At 45.1% G+C, this 17,617-nt stretch overlaps 1 non-coding gene across 1 annotated transcript; it reads left to right on the top strand.

The window, feature by feature from the left end:
- The first annotated feature begins 833 nt into the window (after nucleotides 1–833).
- Nucleotides 834–927, top strand: trnai-uau (transfer RNA isoleucine (anticodon UAU)). Its single transcript has 2 exons — nucleotides 834–871; nucleotides 892–927. It is a non-coding gene; the product is annotated as a tRNA-Ile (tRNA).
- Nucleotides 928–17,617: the final 16,690 nt, after the last annotated feature.

The raw sequence follows: 17,617 nt of genomic DNA, 5'->3' as shown, positions 1-17,617 counted from the left end.
GCCGCTGTTCCTTTCAAAATCAGACTGCAATTGTCGCCTGTCAACTTCGCTCATGGAAAGACTGTACTTAAAGTTCGCCTACTGAGTACTGAGAGCTCACTTGTTCTCCCCATCCACAGCTCTCATCCGCATGATCATAGAGCTCCCCTTCTCCCCATCTCTCCATCCAATAGAGTAGCAACACGTCCCTGCTCATACCAGACGTGATGCAGCCTGTCAGAATGCTCTCCAGAAGTTTTTTGAGTTTATTCGTTATTCTCCTAATGAAGTACTGGATAGCCGCTGTCTTGCCTTCTTTATAACTGCATCGATATGTCGGGAGCAGGTTAAGTCCTCAGAGATCTTAACACCCAGTAACCAGAAACTGCTTACGCTCTCCACTTCTGATCCCTCTATGAGGATTGGCATCTCTCTCCTTCCTGAAGTCCACAATAAGCTTTGTCGTCTTACTGCCGTTCAGTGCAAGGTTGTTACTGCGACACCACTCAACTAGTTGACATATCTCACCCCTGTTCGCCCTCATGTCTCCATTTGAGATTCGACCAACAATGTTTGCATTATCAGTAAATTTATAGGTGACTTTTGATGTGCAAATTTGTTGACTCGACATACACATGGATGTAAGTAAGATCGAGGGATATGGACAGAGTAGGAAGGAGGGATTGGAGTTTGAGTGCCTTTGATTTGCTTTTTAGCTGGTATGGCAATACATTGTGGGCCGAACGGCCTTTTCACCTGCTGTATATTTTTAGGCTCTATATTATGCTCAATAATATCTGTAAATTTCTTCTGGATTTTCTTTCCATATGTAAAACACACGTTTGCAGCACTGGGTTCTAGTGGCGCAATCGGTTAGCGTGCGTTACTTATACGCCAGTACGCGGCGGAGAAATGCCGAGGCTGTGAGTTCGAGCCTCACCTAGAACACTCGTGATTTTTAATGTGTGAAATGCCCGGGTGAGTGGGCGTCTCTCAAGCTGTGCATTCCACTGAAAAGTTATATTTGATTTTGTGCCTCTGAGACACCCCGCTTATTATTTGTAATTAACTTCGAATCGATGCACCTTTGATTTTGATCTGAGCAGGAGACTGTGTGTTTACACCCAGTGCTGAGTGCTCAGTCCACTGCTGTTCACTCTGCCGAGCCATGACTGTGCAGCAACACACAGCTCGACCCGCATCATCAAGTTCGCCGATTACACGACCGTGGTGGGTCTCATCAGCAAGAACGACGAGTCAGCTTACATAGAGGATGTGCAGCGGCTAACGGTCTGGTGCAGAGCCAACAACACCTCTCTGAGTGTGAACAAAACAAAGGAGATGGTTGTTCACTTCAGGAGGGCCCGGAGCGACCACTCCCCGCAGGACATCGACAGCTCCTCGGTAGAGATCGTTAAGGGCACCAAATGTCTTGTTGTTCACCTGGCGGAGAATCTCACCTGGACCCTGCACACCAGCTTCATAGCAAAGAAAACCCAGCAGCGTCTCTACTTTCTGCGAAGGCTGATGAAAGTTCATCTCCCACCCCCATCCACATCACATTCTACAGGGGTTGTATTAAGAGCATCCTGAGCAGCTGCATCACTGCCTGGTTCAGAAATTTCACCATCTCGGATCGCAAGACGCTGGAGCGGATAGTGAGGTCAGCTGAGAGTATCGTCGGGGTCTCTCTTCCCGCCATCACGGACATTTACTCTGCACTACACGCTGCATCCGCAAAGGAAACAGCATTATGAAGGACTCCATGTACCCCCTCATACAAACTCTTCTCCCTCCTTCCATCTGGGTAAAGACAGCGAAGCATGCGGGCTCTCATGATCAGACTATGTGAAAGTTTCCTGTCCCAAGCCATCAGACACCTCAATACCCGGAGCCTGGACTGACACCAACCTGCTGCCCTCTATTGTGCCTACCTTCTTGTTTACTATTTATTGTACCGCCTGCACAGTTTTGTGCACTTTATGCTGTCTTGGGTAGGTCTGTAGTCTAGTGTAGGTTTAGTGTTGTTTTTAAATAGTTCAGTCTAGCTTTTGTATTGTTTCATGTAGCACCATGGTCCCGGAAAACGTTGTCTTGTTTTTATTGTGTACTGTACAACAGTTATGGTCAAAATGACAATAAAAAGTGACTTGACTTCACTTGACAATATACATATTAATTTAACAAACACGCCCGGATATCCGACCTAAACCACTTGCGCTGACGATTGCCTTCTGCGAGAAACGTTCTTCACAACACAGCTGACTCCAGCCATCTTCAACACTCTTCAGCGATTTTGTATCTGGTGTCTATGCTGACATAACAGAACACGTGACCGGCATCGGCAGATCAAACGACCATCCATCACCTGCCCCCACGGCCCCACGTGACCCTGAGTTCCGGAGGGTGCTATGGAAGTGCTAAATTTCGCCCTAGGCTGGTAGTGGGAAGACGCAACTTTTACTTCCTTCGGTAGAGACGTATCTTGTTAAACTCTATCAAGTCAGCTCTCAACCTCCTATGCTCCAAAGAGAATGTCCGGAATGTCTCAACCAGGCAGCCTCATGGTAAACATCCTCTACACCCTCTATAAAGTTTTCACATCCTTTCTATATGGAGGCGCTTGGAACTGAACACAATATTCCAAATGTGATCGGACCAGAACCTCGCGACGCTTTAACTGAAGCCCCTGACGAATGAAGGCCAAACCCAATACGCCTCCTTAACAAACTTTTCAAGAAACGAACCTATCTTGGTAGAGAGGGTTTGAGGATTCTTTGGATGTGGACCCCATCATCCCCTTGTTCTTCTACACTGCTGACAATGTTGCTATTAACCCTGTAATCTGTATTCACGTTCGTCCTTCTAAAGTGAATCAGTTTACACTTTTCCAGTTTGAACTCTATCTGTGTCACATCACAGAATTCAATCAGGCTCATTAAGCATAACCTGCTCCTCACAAAGCCATGCTGACTCCACAATCAGGATATGCGTCTCCAAATTCTTCTGAATCCCGTCAAAAAAAGAAACTTCCCCAAAAGCTTCCCACCACTGACGTAAGACTCACAGGACGATAATTTCCTGAGTTATCGCCACTTCCTTTCTTGAACAAAGAAATAATGTTTTCCTAGCTCCAAACTTCTGGCAGCTCTTCTGTGGCCAGTAATTGACACGGACTGCGGGGAAAGAGTGTGACAGTGTGATTAGTTTGGGAACTGACACGGACTGCGGGGAAAGAGTGGGACAGTGTGATTAGTTTGGGAACTGACACGGACTGCGGGGAAAGAGTGGGACAGTGTGATTAGTTTGGGAACTGACACTGACTGTGTGGAAAGGTGGGGGGGGGGCTGTGTGATTAGTTCTTTGACTGGCTTGAGCTGTGGGAAGAGAGTGCGTTGGTATGATAAGTTCCGTGACTGACACGACCGGGATAGTGTGATCAATTCGGGCGGCTGACACGGGCTGTGGGTCATGATCAAGGAAGTGGTGATAGTTTTGAGACTGACACGAGGCTGTGGGACAATCATGGTGCATTGGGAATACTTTCGGTCTGACACGTGTTTGGCGGATTATTTTGAGGACTGACGCAGGACTGCGGGGTAAGGGTGAGTTTCAACTGATAAAAGGAGGCTGCTTGAACAGAGTGAACCACAATAATACATTAATATTATTATGTCTTACACAAATCCTCTGTTCGTTTTATTCCATAAACAGTTAGTGATCCTTCGTACTACATGAAGACCACACAGCGAGCTTCTTCCTCTCCATCGAGGAGCTCCCCCTCATGGCCCAACGCCGCATTACCGCGCTCTCATGCCACACTTCCTTTGAGCTCAGCCCCACGGAATCCCGCCCACCCCAGAAGTGCCGGGAATCTGGGATTCCCCACCCGACCCGCAACCCCCACTTACCCGGCCGCCGCTGGCTCCATGCATCAGCCACACGGATGTCAGATATATCTCCAACCTTCAATCCCCTTCGTTAGACACCGCCGGCCTCAGGACATTATCAACCCGCATTGTCTCTGTATGGGGGACCAATCCATTCTCCCTCCGGAGCAGAGGAAACAAGAGCCTGCCATTACCCCTCCCGCAGTCTGGATGGTTGCACACCCTCCGGTAAAAGCCTGCCACCTCCCGGGAAGCTAAATGCGAGATGAAGACCCGAAACTCTCCGCCTACCCCTCATGTGCCCGAAAGGGGTTCGAAGCCTCTCTGTACACAGTCCCGTGACGTGCCCTCTCATCCCGCTCCCTCAGCGCCTGAGACAGAAGCCTGCGTTATCTCCGGGAGGCCACACAGTCGGTTCGGGTGTTTTGGGCCGGGAAGTGAGTATGAGCACCGGCTGCTCTCCATATCGCAGAGAGGTCATTGAGATTTCGATGTCAACGTTTAAGAGATGATTGGATTAATTCTGGCATATGGATGGCCGCGGGCCGGGTGCAGGCAGTTTAAATAATTCCTCATTGACTGGACCGGTTGTAGACCCAGTTTCTGTGCAGTGGCTCCCTCTGGATGTCTAACTGTATGTCTGGGTTAGAACTTCAGTGTCTCACAGCACCTACCGATCTAGAAGGTTGTTGATACTGTTCCTCTGTCCTTGCACACACTGAAGCATAGAAAACTGAATAAAATGGATGGGTACAGCATGAGGAGATGGATGCTTTCGAAGTTGTTTATTCTGTATTCTCCAATTGCCTGCGATGGTTTCGCAGAATGAAAAGTGCAAGACCAGATATTTGCTTTGCCTTCGCTGCGTTTTTAGTTTGTGTAGTTTTGTGTGTTTCATTTATTATTTATTTCAGAGAGACACGGATTCCACACCGGCCACGAGGATTCAGGGTTAAAGGGATCGAACTATGAGCGTATGTACACCCGATACGCTAAAACCACGATTCAGAGGTAAATTAGCATTAGGATAACTTGGTGCGGAATTTGGAATTGGCATTTTGGAAGGCTAGTTATTTTAATAAGTAGTAAAAGCTGCTGCTGAACACTGATTTTTTTTTAAGTTGTAGGGTTCCATTGGAAATGATTGCTTTGAAGTCATTGTAGCATCTGCCCTCTAATATGTAAATGGCAGGTCAGTTCAGAAAACGTGGTGGTGCAGTCAATAGCTCAGTAGATTGCTTACGTCATCAGCCCTATTTCCATAAAATAGCATCTTCCCTTTATTATGTAAATGACAGGTTAGTTAACATAACGTGCCGGTGCAGTCAATAGTTCAGCGATTTGCTTACGTCGTCAATTCTAATTCCATTAATTATCCTGCGGTTGCTGTGTGGTCGGATTAAATCTGTTATTTCCCTCAGCCCTGTTTCTCGGAACACTGTAACTCCAGAGTCGAAATAAAGTTGTAAAGCGTACCAGAATTTCGAATCCCCACCCCCCCGTGCGGAACACGGTTGTCCGCTGTCCTCCAGCAAGAATTCACTGTATCTACCACATCACCTGTCTCCTGTTAGGAAGTCAGTTCTGAATCAACGCAGCCAGGTTTCTGAATGAGTCCACTATGGGCAACTGATCAAACGCCTGACCAGAATGAATGCACCCACATCGACTGTCCTGGTTCATCTGTTGGTTTTATTCTATTTTTTTTTTCAAATAATTCAATCTGGCTCATAAAGGACAACATGCCATGTTGTCTCTCCGTAGCCAGACTACGTTTCACCAAATACTCATAAATTCCTTCTTCAATAATCCTCTCCAGTAGTTTGCCCACTACTGATGTGAGGCTCCCTGGTCTGTAATTCCAAGAAGTTTCCCTATTATCCTTCGTCAACAAATGAATAACATTTTTCACCCTCCAATCATCTAGTTCTACTTCCGTTGCCAGCGAAGACACAATTATCCTGCGCAGAAGCTCAACAATATCTTCGGTCGCTTTCCGAACTTATCTTGTCCATAACCGTTCCGGCACCGGATAATCATCTACCATAATGTTTTCCTTTTTACCCCCGAATCCTCTTTCTGAGCGACGGCAGGTTCTGGCATATCTGCGTTTTTCTCGCTGAGTTCAGATTCATCAATGTATTCAGTGAGGAGCTTCACCGCCTCCTTGGACTCCAGATACAAGTTTTCCTCCGATCTGCCCATACACTCCTCAGTCTCTTCCTCTTCTTCACAGTGCAACTCGCCAAGGACTTCTCAACTGCCCTTCTACCTCGTCTAAGTCCATTGTTAAACTCTTTCTACATTCTGACCCGCTATCGCCTTACCTGATTCTTTCTTCCTAATCTTTAAGTATCGTTCTTTCTTCCTCTTGAGGAGTTGTTCCAACTTTCTTGTCACCCAGAGTTACTTTACGCTATCATCCTTTCCCTGCTTCACGGAGATAAGCCTATACTGAACCCTATGTCAGTGCTCCCTATACAATCCCCACTTATTTGTTGCGCATTTCCCAGAGTACATCATTTCCCAGTTTACCTTCCCGAGTTCCTGCTAGCTAGCACCATAATTCGCTGACCCCCAATTAAATCGATCCCATGCTCCTTGGTCCTAGCTCTGGGCAAGGCAAATGTCGTTCTGAAATGCTGACCCGCGGAGAGATCTGTCACCTGATCCGTTTCCTTTTCTAATATTAGAACCGGTATGGACGGTTCGCTAGTCCACTTGTCTTCCAATGGAGACATGAAACCTTCCTGGACACAACTGAGAAATTATTCCATACCTAAACCTATTACCCTGGAGAGGTGCTAAAGAATATTGTGTAAGTTTCAGTTACCCATGTCGATAAAATGGCAAATGTCCAAGTCCCGCTTCCCGATCTGTTCCTCACTGTTCCTGTTGCAGTTTTTTTTTTTTGTTACAGGAGCGGCTGTACAGAATACTCCATATGTGGTGATCATGTATCTCTCTTCTTCTCACAGTTTATTAACAAACGAACACTCCACGTTACCCTCCGAATCTGCAGCTGCGATACTATCCCTGGTTTGCCATCGCACTGCTTTTCCACTCTGTTACCCGACCCTGTCCATTTTGAAACAGCTAAAACAGGGAAAGTCCTGAAGCCATCTCTGCCTTTGTCGCCAGTGTCTGTGATAGTTTGGAACATACTTCAACCAATGTAACAATCACTCCAGCAGCATTGAGCGTTTGTATCACTACCAACCTGAACTGTATGAAGTCAGCAATCTTCCGCCAATTCTGCAATTTTCGGATGACCAGGCATATGATTGTTTGAATTTATGACATATTTGTCAAACCTGTTCATTGTAAAACGACTTTATTTGAAAACTCTGCTGAATTACCATTAGACACGGGCGTTATCTACACAGATGGCCATTTAATGTAAACACATACTTCATTCCATTCCTCAGCTCTTCTCTGAATTTCCTTTGTGTCAATGTATAGATACAAGTGTTGGTGCACATGCTGAGAATTTGCAACATGAACCCAAATTGTTGTAGGATGTACACCGGGGAACTCAAATATCTATTCTGGTAAAAATAGTTTTGCGCTTGCCATTTCAGTGAACGGGCTACAGAGGGTATCCAAGATAATATGAAATTAGCTGATATAGAAAACAACAAAATCATCGATTTTCTGCGTTTTTCCACCTCGGCATCTTTCTGATTGTCGCTGCTGTGCCGAAGCCTTCTGCGGACTCTATTTGCCACAACGATATGACTTACGGTTAACCCGTTAAACACCAGGATTAAGCCGATTGGTACCAATGGTGTTAAAATACGGTCCAATAAAGCGTATGCTCTCCACACGGGTGAAGTAGCGTATTCATCTGAGATGGTGCACCGCCATGGTGTGTTGTCAATGATGACGTAAGGTTCAATGGCAAAGTAACCCGGCGCACATCTCCCGCAGCTCAGTATAACCACTGTGACGATAACCACTGTTGCTGTTCTCTCGGTGCAGTATCGCTCCCGCAGCTTTCGGCAACATATTGCGATGAAGCGATCGAAGGTAAAACTGACCGTGAACCAAACGGAACAGTCCCGCGTTACGACCCGAAGTAAAAGTGTCAGAGCGCATACAGGAGTGATGAGCAGGGATCTGGAATACATGTAGATATTGTTGGTCTGTTCCACTAAAGCAACAACGATAACCACCATCAGATCCGCTGTTGCCATTCCAACCAGGTAACGGGTGATGCATTTGGAGAGTCCGCATTTTCCCCGAGATAGGATCACAATCGCCGTTAAATTAACTGCAAGACATTTGGAAACAAAATAGAAATATGGTCAGTTCCCTGAATGCCCCCATGCTATGCATCGTATGCTCCGTTTGGAAGTGGAAAGCGGAAATCCAGTGTGTGCGGTCTCGGTCGCTGCACTCCGGCTGGAGGACAATGACGGATGTGATTCTCAGTGGATTGGCGACCTTCCCACACTTTCGAGCGAAGCATCCGAGTTCCACGACTCACGTACAGGTGAGCAGTCTATCGCTCCTGTAAACAACACCATTTCCATTATTAGAGGTGAAATAGCAGAAGGGGTTGTTTGTAGTGGTGACAAAGTTGAGTCAAGAAGATATAAAGCACGAGTTCTCATTTACTGACTTACAGAAGAACCGACCTACGTGTCGGAAATAGAGTGGACCGTCATTTAATTAAGCTGTCACGTTGTTTTAAGTTCGAAGTGTCTACACTGTTAGAAACTCGGACCTAGAAAAGCAGAGACCAGAATCACGTCAGAATGCCCAACGAGGTGAAATTATGAAACAGTGACAATATCGACACCAACTTAATTGACAAAAGAAGAAAACACTGCGATCGAAGCATGGAAAATGGAAATAAAACCACTGGATGCCTGAATACGCCATTCCGGAAACACGTTTCAGCTGACGGTTGCATCTGTACTTAGTAACAGTGCAGATACCGCAGCAGAGTAACGACGGCACCATACATAAAGTAACCAGCTCCGGCATCTTACCGGGGACACCGACCGCTACAAGTGTGGGATAGAAAATAGCCGCGATGTAGTAAATCGCCGGATATCCCATATTCCGTCAGAAGCAGTGTTCAGTTGTACGGAACGTTTCAGCTGCTCAGATGGACTGGTGATCGGTTTAGCAGACTTTTATTGAGGGGAGAGAAATTCCACTGAGGAAATTAGCATGGCTATCACATCAGGGACATTAGTGACAACTAACCGCACAAACACTTACCTTAAACTATTTTTACTCACTGTTCCCGTATCATTAATTTGACCTCAAGGGACATTGCAATCTATTTTCTTTAAAACAAAGTATAATGTGAATGTTGCCAGTTTAATTTTCATAACACCTGCTCTCAGATATTTAAGAAGGACATAATTGTCTCAGTATTGTTTCTAACATACGCGTTCATAATGAAGTCGATTTATTTTGTAGATTTGAACGGAGCACATTTGCTTCTAAAACACAGGGGAGGTGTTGGGTCTGGCAGCTGGAATGGAGAAAGCTTCTTTATTAAAGGGGAACATTCGTTCATTCTTTTTTTTCGTTCGTTCCAGTCATTCCGGGCGGTTTGAGTGATGGAAATCACAGTGACAGCTGACAGTTGTTGCAATAAAATACACTGCACATATTCATCCAAACACTTTAAAAGATCCACAGCGATATTCCAGAGACCTGTGATCAAAAAGGGATCGTGTCCTCGGGAGATTAGCGAGGGCTGTGGACAATTTGAAGAACAATGTTTTCCAGCGCACACATGGGCCGTTTTGCAGGAACTGACCTCTGCCAGTGAATGACCTGACCACCCCATACCCTTGACCGGCGATGCAGTCTTTTTAACTGTAAATATATTCGCAAACTTGGGACAATTCCACCACTATTTCTCCATCCATTCTCTGTCTGAGCAAAACCATCAAGTAAAATCTGTGAACGATCCGCAGGTTCTCGGGCTGTTTTGCCATTGAGCTGCGCCTTTTTTCCCTCCTGATTTACTTTCAGCTATATTGCCTTCCCAGCGGCACTGTATGTATGTGCTGAACAGTGGATGCATTTAAGCCTGCCTGTCAATCACACTTCATTCTGCTCCTGCAGTGCTCCGCTCCGTCCCGATTGTGGTTCCCGTAATAAGGAGCGACCCTCGGTTTATTGGAGAAGGTCTCACCACTGTTTCCATTGTGGAACTCGTAGAATCGTGCGGCCCTCAGTTAACTCGAGAAAGTATCACCTCTGCCTTCAAATTCATCCTTCCAAAGTGAATCACTTCGTACCTTTCCGTGTTGAACTCCATCTGTAAATTCTCAGCGGTGCTCTGCGTCCTGTCACTGTCCTGTTGTAATCTGTGACTACCTTCTATACTGCCCATAATTCCACCAACCTCCACATCATTGCAAATACAACAAACCACCCTTCCACCTCCTCATCCAAATCATGCATAAAAACACATAAAGCCGAGGGTTTCAGAACAGAACTCTTCAGTTACCGGCCACCGACATCCAGGGAGAAAACGCTCCATTCACAACTATTCTGTCTTCTATGGGCGTCAGTTCTGAATCCATCAGCCAACTTTCCCTGGATACTAAACCTTCTGATGTTATGGATGGTCCCAACTTGGCGAACCCTAATGCATTGTTAAAATCCATTCATATTAGATCAATTATCCCCCACTTTTTTGCAGAACCACGTCACAAACACGTTCTCCCATCTGTTTCTCCCTTCCATTGACTCCGCCTTGGCATTAGGCAAGTGTAAATATGTGACCTATCCTCATCCTCCGGGTACAAACTGGAAGTGGTTGCCCAACTCACTGAGGGAGCAATTGCTCCTTCATCCACATCACCGTCGGTTATGTGAAACATAACTCCAAGAGGATCATCTCATCTCGGTCCAAGGCATTCCATTAACAATATGTTTTCTAGAACTCAGCTCCGAAAAGACATTGACTATCTCCAAGGGGTTTGAGTTGGTTAATATGATACCAACCCAACTTATTTGGAGCAGTCTGAATTCGATATACTGGTGGACTATCTAAATCCAAGATGGCGGCACGACGCAGCTTGCAGCGGCCACTCTGGAACTAATTATCTGTTATTTGTGAAGTGGGGTGCCGTGCGCAATCATAATAGATTGAAAACGGACGTGGGAGCACGGAGGAACATCAGGAAATCTCCAGGAAGACCTTTTTCGGTCTACTGCTGCTGTGAGGTCCGGGAATCTGCTGGGAAGAACAGGCCCGCAGTCCTCGGGGTCGCGTTGCCCAATGGCCTTTGGGGGGGCCGTCTTAACACGCTCGGCAGAGGATGGTGCTCGGAGAAGCTGTGCCGGAGGGGATGGTCGTCGGCTCGGAGGTTCGACGGGCTCGGAGTCTGCTGTGGTCTGATCGCTTTCGGTGTGTACTGCGTCTGCTATACTGAGTCGGGTGGCGCCTTGGAAGTCCCTAGCGGGGGTATTCCCTTCTGTCGCCGGTGTGGGATGGCGATTCTGTTGGGACCCTGGGGAATAGTGGAAACTGTGTTGTTACTTCTTATGAACTTATAGTCCTTTAACATCTTTGAACTATTTTTACTGTGCCCATGGACTGTTTATTTTTTAATCAATTATGCTGTTGTTTGCACTGTTGTAACTATATGTTGTAACTATGTAGTTTTGTGCAGGTCGTTCAGCTTTAGTTTTTGGTCTTGATTGTCTAGTAGTGGATTTGAAGCTCCTTTCCGGGGAAGGTGCTAAGACGGTAGCGCGATATTAATACGCAGCCGCCTCTCCGGACTCTAGATTGGGGATTGCCAAACGTTATATGGATTTTCTGGTGTAGTCTATTTTGTCATATGCTTTAGTGACATTATTCTGGAGGAAAGTTGTCTCATTTTTTAACTGCGTTGCATTCGTGGTCTCTAAATGACAACTAATTGAATCTGAAACTGACTGGCTCTGTCAGCGATATCATATATCCCTACAAATCGCGAAGCTGTAAAGGGGCTCTGCTGATGTAGGGACATTATAGCGTTCTGTCATACTTCCAAATCCCGCATTTTTTTTGCACCTCGAAATAAGCTTTACTCTGCTGATTCTTCCGTCTTCTATTAGGCCTAACATAATAGGCCTCCTCAGTAGACTCAATTAATTGCTGCTTGCATTTGTCCTTTCCAATGCCACCAGGTTCGGCGGACGATAAATCTAGCCCAAACAAGGATTTTAACCCTTTCAATTTATCTAACAGTGTCATTAAAATTATGCTCATCCATTCAACAATTGCACGGTATTGTGGACGACGATGGATACCAGCCTGTGGTTTACCCCAAACAGTTGCATTACATTTTGTGTCACATGCGCTGTGAAGCGGTGACCATGACTGATTCTAGAGTGTTTGTCAATCACCATCGGGTGAATACTCTCTCAAAAAGAAGTTGGGGAAGTTGGGGAAGCCTCTATCCACTTGGTGAAAGCATCCACTATCTCGAGGATATATTTTAGTCCTCCAGGGGATGGAGATGAAAATCCACCAAAACAATGCGCTAAAGTAACACATGCTCCTTCTACGGAGCGTATCTTAAAATACTTCTTTAGCCAATTCATCTGGGTTATTACTGGGCACAACACAACCAATTCTTACAATAATGTTCTACATCTCGTCGCAATTTCGGCCATCAACACGGATTCTTCAACTGTTCCATAGTTTATAGTTTTAGCTTCTCCTTGATGGCCACAAATGTCATGGTGACAATACACCATTCGGTTTCTTCCACCTTCTGGCAACAAAAATCTACCATTATTAAGCAGAATCCCTTTCAGTACCAGTATCTCTCGATACTCCATAGACTCTTCAGAATCCTCTCCTCTTTGTGCCTTTGCTGACTCTTGGTCCTGTTGCTGTGTCATGACTAACTCTATGTATATATATAGTTTGGTGGTTTCTCTGCCATCCCTACCTCTGCATGTGGAGTCCATTTAATCACGCAACTTTATTCTAGTTTGCCTTCCTGATCCCTCCTTTTTCCATCCATCAGTGTTTCATTTTGCCTTCTCAAATATTTATTTCATCAAGGGAGCTGATAGTAAAGGTTTGCTGTCTATTGATATGTCACCTCGAGATTCTCACAACAGTAAATATTCAGACAAAGCACATTCGTATGCGGTGAATGAAGGGGCATGGTTAATGTACAGTAATCAGAGTTTAATCTCATTCTTTGTTGTACATAATGACATATTGACTTAATGTATCTATTTTGTTAATGTTCAATAATAATTAATAAAAAGATTTTAAAATGAAAAAAATGAGCATATGTGACAGAATCGGCAAACATAAGACTGCAGAGAGACACGGTGAAGGCAGCAATTTCGAATTGCTAAGAAAAATGTATTCCTATGAATTTTGCTAGAACATGAAACGCGATGCCTCGATGGGACCAATTATTTTCGACCATTATCAATTTTATTAAGTATTTATTTAAATTAATTAGAATGATTGTTTTCTTTATTCTCATTTAACTTTTCAGAAGCTGTTCTGCCAAACCACAGGAAGTTGCAGATCAGGCACTGTTCGATTTGCTCTATGTGGTGGGTAAGGTGGAGCTTGCAGGATGATGCCGGGCCGAATGGACTGTTTGTCATATGACTCTATGACGCTGAAAGTACCGCTCAGTAAAACCGTCATCATTCATTAGTACACTGTCTCTCTCACAACATTAACGTAAACCAACTGCAGGAGACTCTTGTTCCAAAAATAGCTCAGGGAATACAGAACGTATATTAAGGGTGTTGACTGAACGAAGATATCGTGAGAGCTTTGAAAGTGGAAGGGGAGGGGGAGATCCGAAATGTTGGGAGAAGTCAGGAGGGGAGAGATGAAGCTAAGTGCTGGGAAGTTGATTGGCAAATGGGATACACTGGTGGAAAGGGGGAGGATCATGGGACTGGAGGCCTAGGGAGAAAGAAAGGGGGAGTGGAACACCAGAGGGAGATGGAGAACAGGCATCTAACCCAAACCATAACCCTAACCCTAACCCTAACCCGAGACCTAACCCTAATTGTCCTAAATCTTCTCTGAATTCTCTCCAATGTCAGTATATACTTTGCAAAGGAGCCCAAAGCCGCACAAAATATTCCAAGCATGGTCTCACGAGTGTGTTATAGAGCTTCAACATCACATCCCTGCTCTTATATTCTGTACCTCTAGAAATGAATGCTAACATTCCATTTGCCTTCTTCACCATCGACTCAACCTGCAGGTTATCTTGTAGTGAATCCTGCACAAAGACTCCCAAACCACATTGTGTCTGTGTATTTTGAACTCTCCCCCCCATCTAAATAATAGCGTGGCCGTTTATTTCTTCTACCAAAGGGCATGACCAGGCACTTTCCGAACATTGTCTTTCATTTGGTACTTCTTTTCCCATTCTCCAGAACTGTCTAAGCCTCTCTTCGCAGGCTCTCTGTTTTTTCAACACTACCCGCCCCTGCACCGATCTTTGTATCGTCTAATTTACCCTCAAATACATTTATTCCATAGTCCAAATCATTGACCCAGCACCGACCCTGTGGAACTCCTCTGGCAACCGGCAGCCAGCCAGAATAGGATCCCTTGATTCCCACCCTTTCTTTTCTGCCGATAAGCCAATACTCCAACCATGTTAATAACTTCCATGTAATTCCAAGGGCTGTTATCTCCTTTGTCCACCTTGCTTGTAATTTCCTCAAAGAATTGCAGGTTTGTCAGGCAGGACTTTCGTTTCTGGAAACCTGCTTGTCATGTGCCTCCAGGTACTCCGTAATCTCATACCAAACAATCGATTCCACCAACTTCGCAACCACGGATGTCAGCCTAACAGGTCTATAGTTTCCTTTCTGCCGCCTCCCACACTTCCTAAATAGCGGAGTAACATTTGCAGTTTTCTAATCTCCGTTCATGCCCGATTGTATCAATTCCTGAAAGGTCGTTGTTGATGCCTCCGCAATCTCTCCAGCTACTTCCTTCAGAACCCGAGGGAGCATTCCATCAGGACCAGGAGCTTTATCCACTCTCAGACCATTACGTTTCCTGAGGACCTTCTCAGTCTTAATTGTCACTGCACAACTTTACTTCCTTGACACTCCTGAATGTCCGGTATTCTGCAGGTGTCTTCCACTAGGAAAACTGATGCAAAATACGCATTCAGTTCCTCTGCATATCTCATTACAGTATCCCCAGCATCATTCAGTATTGTTTCTATATCGACCCTTGACTCTCTTTGACACTTTATATAATTAATTAAAGCTTTAATATCTTATTTGATATTTGTCGCCCGCTTCCATTCACATTTCATCTCTTCCTTCCTGATGACCTTCTCAATTTTCTGCTGCAAGTTTATGAAAGCTTCCCATTCCTCTATTTTCCCACTAGCTTTGGCTTCCTTGTATGTCCTCTATTTTGCTTTCACTTTGGCTCTGGCTTCACTTGTCCGACGCGGTAGTATCCTTCATCCCTTTGAAAATTTCTTCTTATTTGGAATATGCCTGTCTTGCACTTCCGTCATTTTTCACGGAAATCCAGCCATTGCTGCTGTGCTGTCCTTCCAGCTAATGTCCGTTTTCAGTCAACTTTGGGCAGTTCCTCTCTCATGCCATCATAACTTCCTTTATTCCACTGAAATACCGGCACGTTGGAATTTAGTTTCTCATTGTCAAATTTCAAAGTGAACTTGATCACATTTTCCAAAGGATATATATATATATATATATATTAACATTAATTTCTCTATTCACCTCCAGATCATTACACAACACCCAATCCGGCACAGTCAATCTCTTCGTGGTCTCAAGAGCAAGCTGTTCTAAATAACTATCCCTTAGACATTCTACAAATTCTCTCTCCTGAAGTCCAGTACTGACCTGGTTTTCCCAATCCAGTTTCATGCTAAAATCCCCGACGATTATCATGATATTGCCCTTCTAACACACTTTTTCTATCCGATCCTGTAATTTGTAATCCACATCCCGGCTGCTGTTTGGAGGCCTGTTTACAACTGCCATTCGGGTACTTTTACCCTTGCCATTTCTTAACGCAACCATAGGGACTCCACAGCTTCCGATCCTACGTCATCCTTTCTAATGTTTAATATTGTTTCTTCCACACAGGTCCACACCACGGCCTCTGCCTACTAACCTGTCTTCCCAATACACTGAATATCCTTGGACGTTCAGCTCACAATGGCAGCCATTCTTCAACCAAGTTTCAGAGATGGCCACAACGTCATACTTGTAGAAGAATTTCAAGATCCTCCATATTCTTTCTTTTGCTGCGTGCATTCAAAGATAACACTTAATGACCAGTATTTGTTCCTTTCTGTGTTAACTGCACCACGCCTCTATTGCCCTGTAACTCATTCCACTGGCTGTGATTATGCCTCATTTCCTGCTTCTCCTTTCTGTCATCTTTCTTGCACGCTATCGCTGATTTATTTTTGTTTTTCCTTTCCTCAGCCCTATCGCTCCTGTTCGATCCCCCGGCCTATTTAGTTTAAACCCTCCCTGACAGCTCTATCAAACCTGCCCGCTCGGATATTGGACCCCTTTGGGTTCAGGTATAACCCATCCTTTTTGTACAGGGCGGAACTTCCCCAGAAGAGGCCCTAATGATCCAGGCATCTGAAGCCCTGCCCTCCACACCAGACTCTCAGTCACTCATTAATATGCATGATCATGCTATTCTTGCATTTGTTAGCACGTGGTACAGACAGAAATCCTGAGATAACTACCCTGGAGGTCCTGCTTCCTACCCAACTCCCCGAATTCTGTCTTCAAGACCTCCTCCCTTTATCGCCTATGTCCTTCGTACCATCGTGTATCAAGACTTCTCCCTTCAGAATTCTCTGCACCTGATCCGAGATATCTCGTAACCTGGCACATGGCAGGCAACACACCATGCGGGTATCTCTATCAAGCTGACAGAAGCTCCTGACCGTTTCCCTCACTGTGGGATCCCCAATGACTACCGCATTCCATAGCTCCTTCTGTCCCTTCTGCACCATATCTCAATGATATCGATGATATTGGACGATGCAAATTGTGCTAAAGACGCCATGAGTCTTTAGAAGGACTAACACAGGAGAGGAAAACAGGCAAGTGACGGATGGAACATAGAGCAGGGAAGTGCGTTGCATGCGCTTTAGTAGAAGGAATAAAGGCGTAGATAATTTCTTTAAACGTGAAGCAAATTCAGAAATGAGAAATGCCAAAGGAGCGGGGAGTTGGAAGATTTCCCTTCAGGTGTAATTGCTGACTGAGTCTGTGGTAAGGCAAATGCAATGTGCTTTCTTTCAAGGCAACTAGAATATAACAACATCGATGATTCCCTCTCCTTCCAGAGGCTTCATAAGGCATCGATCAGATCTGTTTTGTGCCCAGTGTCTAAGAAAGGATGTAGAGACAGAGGGGACGGTCCAGGGGAGTTCACAAGAATGATTCCCACCACGAAAGTTTTAAGATATGAGGAATATATCATGACTTTGGACCTATACTGGATTGCTAGTCAAATGACGGGGATCTTAGTGAAAACTCTTGGAAGTTGAAAGGCGTCGGCAGAGTGGACGAACCGAGAATGCCTCCTACACCGTGGCAGTGTAGAACCAGAGGGCACAGCCTCGAAAGAAAAGGACGTTCCTTTGGAACAGAGTTGAGGAAGTATTTATTTAGATAGATTGAGGTGAATCTGTGGAATTCACCGGCAAAGATGTGCGTAGAGGGAAAGTCGGTATGTATATCTAAAGCGGAGGTTG

Source organism: Hypanus sabinus, unplaced genomic scaffold (assembly GCF_030144855.1).
Source record: "Hypanus sabinus isolate sHypSab1 unplaced genomic scaffold, sHypSab1.hap1 scaffold_424, whole genome shotgun sequence".
Lineage (NCBI taxonomy): Eukaryota > Metazoa > Chordata > Chondrichthyes > Myliobatiformes > Dasyatidae > Hypanus > Hypanus sabinus.
This window is presented reverse-complemented; position numbering and strand designations above follow the sequence as displayed.